At 39.8% G+C, this 5,474-nt stretch overlaps 1 non-coding gene across 1 annotated transcript; it reads right to left on the reverse strand.

Moving 5' to 3' along the window:
• Positions 1-4,441: 4,441 nt before the first annotated feature.
• On the reverse strand, positions 4,442-4,549 carry LOC130978151 (small nucleolar RNA R71). Its single transcript, XR_009085810.1, has one exon. It is a non-coding gene; the product is annotated as a small nucleolar RNA R71 (small nucleolar RNA).
• Positions 4,550-5,474: the final 925 nt, after the last annotated feature.

Here is a 5,474-nt window from a genome sequence, read left to right on the forward strand (position 1 = left end):
CATCCCTTGAGGCATCTCAGGGATTCCTTGATGATGAGCTTCATCATGCGTCTCTTGAGATCCATGAATGGGCTCTCTTGTTTGCTCCATCCTCTTCTTAGTGATGGGCTTGTCATCTTCAATGAGGATGTCTCCTTATATGATAACTCCAGCTGAGTAGCATAGATAGCAAATGAGATGAGGAAAAACTAGCCTTGCCAAGGTAGAGGGCTTTTCGGCTATTTTGTAGAATTTAAGAGAGATGACTTCATGAACTTCTACTTCCTCTCCAATCATGATGCTATGGATCATGATGGCCCGATCCATAGTCACTTTGGATCGGTTGCTAGTGGGGATGATGGAGCATTGGATGAACTCCAACCATCCTCTAGCCACAGGCTTTAGGTCTAGTCTTCTCAATTGAACCGACTTGCCTTTTGAGTCTCTTTTCCATTGAGCTCCTTCCACACATATGTCCATAAGAACTTGGTCCAACCTTTGATCAAAGTTGACCCTTCTAGTGTAAGGGCGTGCACCTTCTTGCATCATAGGCAAGTTGAACGCTGATGAGCGGATAATTTGTACACTTTTTGGCATTGTTTTTAGTATGTTTTTGGTAGTTTTAGTTGAGTTATTAGTATATTTTTATTAGTTTTTAGTTAAAATTCACTTTTCTGGACTTTACTATGAGTTTGTGTGTTTTTCTGTGATTTCAGGTATTTTCTGGCTGAAATTGAGGGACCTGAGCAAAAATCTGATTCAGAGACTGAAAAGGACTGCAGATGCTGTTGGATTCTGACCTCCCTGCACTCGAAGTGGATTTTCTGGAGCTACAGAAGCCCAATTGGCGCGCTCTCAACGGCGTTGGAAAGTAGACATCCTGGGCTTTCCAGCAATATATGATAGTCCATACTTTGCCCAAGATTTGATGGCCCAAACCGGCGTTCAAAGTCACCTCAAGAAATTCCAGCGTTAAACGCCGGAACTGGCACCTAATTGGGAGTTAAACGCCCAAACTGGCACTAAAGCTGGCGTTTAACTCCAAGGAGAGTCTCTACACGAAAATGCTTCATTGCTCAGCCCAAGCACACACCAAGTGGGCCCGGAAGTGGATTTTTATGTCATTTACTCATCTTTGTACACCTTAGGCTACTAGTTTTCTATAAGTAGGACCTTTTACTATTGTATTTTCATCTTTGGATTGTTTTTGATCCTTTGATCATCTTTGGACATCTAGTTCTTAGATCATTGGGAGGCTGGCCTCACGGCCATGCCTAGACCTTATGCTTATGTATTTTCAACGGTGGAGTTTCTACACACCATAGATTAAGGTGTGGAGCTCTGCTGTACCTCGAGTATTAATGCAATTACTATTGTTCTTCCATTCAATTCCACTTGTTCTTGTTCCAAGATATCACTTGTTCTTCAACTTAATGAAGGTGATAATTGTCACGGATCATCACCATTCTCACCTATGAACAAGGTGACTGACAACCATTCTTGTTCTACAAGCATGCGAGGCTTAGTGAATATCTCTTGGATTACTGATACACGATGCATGGTTGATCGCCTGACAACCGAGTGCTCGCCTGACAAACGAGCCAGCCATTCCGTGAGATCAGAGTCTTCGTGGTATAGGCAAGAACTGATGGCGGCATTCAAGAGAATCCGGAAGGTCTAACCTTGTCTGTGGTATTCTGAGTAGGATTCAATGATTGAATGACTGTGACGTGCTTCAAACTCCTAGCAGGCTAGGGCGTTAGTGACAGACGCAAAAGTATCAATGGATATTATTCCGGCCTGAACGAGAACCGACAGATGATTAGCCTATGCTGTGACAGAGCATCAGGGACATATTTTCACTGAGAGGATGGGAGGTAGCTGCTGACAACAGTGAAACCCTACACGAGCTTGCCATGGAAAGGAGTAAGAAGGATTGGATGAAGGCAGTAGGAAAGCAGAGAGACGGAAAGGAAGGCATCTTCATACGCTTGTCTGAAGCTCTTACACCAATGATATACATAAGTATCTCTATCTTTATCTTTATGCTTTATTCGTTTATCACTATACCCATTTGAGTCTGCCTGACTGAGATTTACAAGATGACCATAGCTTGCTTCATACCACCAATCTCCGTGGGATCGACCCTTACTCGCGTAAGGTTTATTACTTGGACGACCCAATGCACTTGCTGGTTAGTTGTGCGAAGTTGTGTTTATGCCATGGTATTGAGCACCAAGTCTTTGGAGCCATTACTAGGGATTGTTTATGTTTTGAAAAGTATTGATCACAATTTTGTGCACCAAGTTTTTGGCGCCGTTGCCGGGGATTGTTCTTGTGTATGGACAACTGACGGTTCATCTTGTTGCTTAGATTAGGCATTTATTTTTTTCGAAATTCTTGAAGGTGAATTCTAGAGTTTCATGATGATTTGTTGAAATCTGGCTGGCTGAGAAGCCATGTCTAATCTTATTGGACCGAGGTTTCAACTGATCATCACAATAGCTTGTTGATCTCTATCAATCCTGCTATTGGAGCAATGATCTGCTAAAGCTTGGCTGGCCTTTGGCCATGTCTAGTGTTTTGGACCGAAGCTTTCTTTGAAAGCTTGGCTGGCTGTGAAGCCATGTCTAATTCCTGGACCGGAGTCTTAGACTAGCATTTCACTGATTCCTGGAATTCTCATTAAGAATTTTGATATCTTTTTCCACTTAATTTTCGAAAAACACAAAAAAAAATTTTTAAAATCATAAAATCCAAAAATATTTCTTGTTTGAGTCTAGAGTCTCATCTTAAGTTTGGTGTCAAATGCATGTTTTTTGTTATATTTTTCGAATCCATGCATGTATTTCTTTGTTTTGATCTTTGAATTCTATTTGACTTGAGCATCTTGGTGTTTCATATAGTGTCAGTAGTATACAAACTGCTAAGTTTGGTGTCTTGCATGCATTGTTATTTCATTCTTGTTGCATTTTAATTATTAAAAAAATCCAAAAATATTTTTAATTTGTGTCTTTCCAAGTCAATAATACAAAGAATTGAAGATTCAGAACATACTGCAGGGAAATTACACAGAAAAAGTTGAGCATTCAAAAATGCCCAGTGAAGAAGACAGACTGGCATTTAAACGCCAGCCAGGGTACCTGGTTGGGCGTTTAGCGCCCAAAGAGGTAGCATTTTGGGCGTTAAACGCCAGAATGTATACCATTCTGGGCGTTTAACGCCAGGATGGTGCTAGGGGGAAGATTTTGTTTTCAAAATCAATTTTTTTCAAGTTTTCAAAGTTTTTCAAAATCAAATCTTTTTTAAATCATATCTTTTCAATCAAATGTTTTCAAAATCAATTTCTTTCCTTTTTCAAAGATACTTACTAACAATTAATGATTTGATTGAACATCTCAAATTTGTTGCCTTTTCTGTTGAGAAAGGTTTAATGTTTGAATCATATCTTTTCTTGTTAGGCAAGTCACTAATTTTTAAAATCAAATCTTTTTTAAAATTGTTTTCAAATCATATCTTTTCAAATTGTTTTCAAATCATATCTTCTCAATCACATCTTTTTAATCACATCTTTTTCAAATTAAGTTTTCAATCAAATCCTTTTAACTTCTAATTTCAAATCTTTTTCAAAAATCACTTGATTTCTTTTTCACTCTTATTTTCGAAAATCAATTAAGTGTTTTTCAAAAATGTTTTCAAAATCTTCTAATTAATTTTCGAAAATTACTCCCCTCCTTCTCACATCCTTCTATTTATGGAGTACCACTCCTTCTCAATGCACAATTCGAACCTTATCTAATTAAAGTTCGAATTCTTCTTCTCCTTCTTCTTTCTATTTTTCTTTTTCCTCTGACACCTCAAGGAATCTCTATACTGTGACATAGAGGATTCCATATTTTCTTGTTCTCTTCTCTTTCATATGAGCAGGAGCAGAGACAAAGGCATTCTCGTTGAAGCTGATCCTGAACCCGAAAGGACCTTGAAGAGAAAGCTAAGAGAAGCCAAAGCACAACTCTCTGTAGAGGACCTGACCGAATTCTTCAAAGAAGAAGAAGACATGGCAGCCGAAAACAACAACAATGCCAACAATGCAAGGAAGGTGCTGGGTGACTTTACTGCACCTACTCCCGACTTCTATGGGAGAAGCATCTCTATCCCTGCCATTGGAGCAAACAACTTTGAGCTTAAACCTCAATTAGTTTCTCTAATGCAACAGAATTGCAAGTTCCATGGACTTCCAATGGAAGATCCTCATCAGTTCTTAGCTGAATTCTTGCAAATCTGTGACATAGTCAAGACTAATGGGGTAGACCCTGAGGTCTATAGACTGATGCTATTCTCTTTTGCTGTAAGAGACAGAGCTAGAATATGGTTGGACTCACAACCTAAAGATAGCCTGGACTCTTGGGAAAAGCTAGTCAATGCCTTCTTGGCAAAGTTCTTTCCACCTCAAAAATGGAGTAAGCTTAGAGTGGAAGTCCAAACCTTCAGACAGAAGGATGGAGAATCCCTCTATGAAGCTTGGGAAAGATACAAACAATTAATCAGAAGATGTCCCTCAGACATGCTTTCTGAATGGAGCATCATAGGTATCTTCTATGATGGTCTCTCTGAACTATCCAAGATGTCTTTGGATAGCTCTGCTGGAGGATCTCTTCATTTGAAGAAGACGCCTGCAGAGGCTCAAGAGCTAATTGAAATGGTTGCAAATAACCAATTCATGTACACTTCTGAAAGGAATCCTGTGAACAATGGGACTAGTCAGAAGAAAGGAGTTCTTGAGATTGACACTCTGAATGCCATACTGGCTCAGAACAAGATATTGACTCAACAAGTCAATTTGATTTCTCAAAGTCTGTCTGGAATGCAAAATGCACCTGGCAGTACTAAGGAAGCTTCATCTGAGGAAGAAGCTTATGATCCTGAGAACCCTTCAATGGAAGAGGTGAATTACCTAGGAGAACCCTATGGAAACACCTACAATTCTTCATGGAGAAATCACCCAAATTTCTCATGGAAGAATCAAGAGAGACCTCAACAAGGTTTCAATAATAATAATAGTGGAAGAAATAGGTTTAGCAATAACAAGCCTTTTCCATCATCTTCTCAGCAACAGACAGAGAGTTCTAAGCAGAATACCTCTGACTTAGCAACAATGGTCTCTGATCTAATCAAAACCACTCAAAGTTTCATGAATGAGACAAGGTCCTCCATTAGAAATTTGGAAGGACAAGTGGGTCAGCTGAGCAAGAAAGTTACTGAACTCCCTCCTAGTACTCTCCCAAGTAATACAGAAGAAAATCCAAAAGGAGAGTGCAAAGCCATAAACATGGCCGAATATGGAGAGGAAAGAAAGGAGGTGGACGCCACTGAGGAAGACCTCAATGGGCGTGCACCAACCTCCTCTGAGTTCCCCAATGAGGAACCATGGGAATCTGAGGCTCAAAATGAGACCATAGAGATTCCATTAGACTTACTTCTGCCTTTCATGAGCT

Source organism: Arachis stenosperma, chromosome 4 (assembly GCF_014773155.1).
Source record: "Arachis stenosperma cultivar V10309 chromosome 4, arast.V10309.gnm1.PFL2, whole genome shotgun sequence".
NCBI classification, from domain to species: Eukaryota; Viridiplantae; Streptophyta; class Magnoliopsida; order Fabales; family Fabaceae; genus Arachis; species Arachis stenosperma.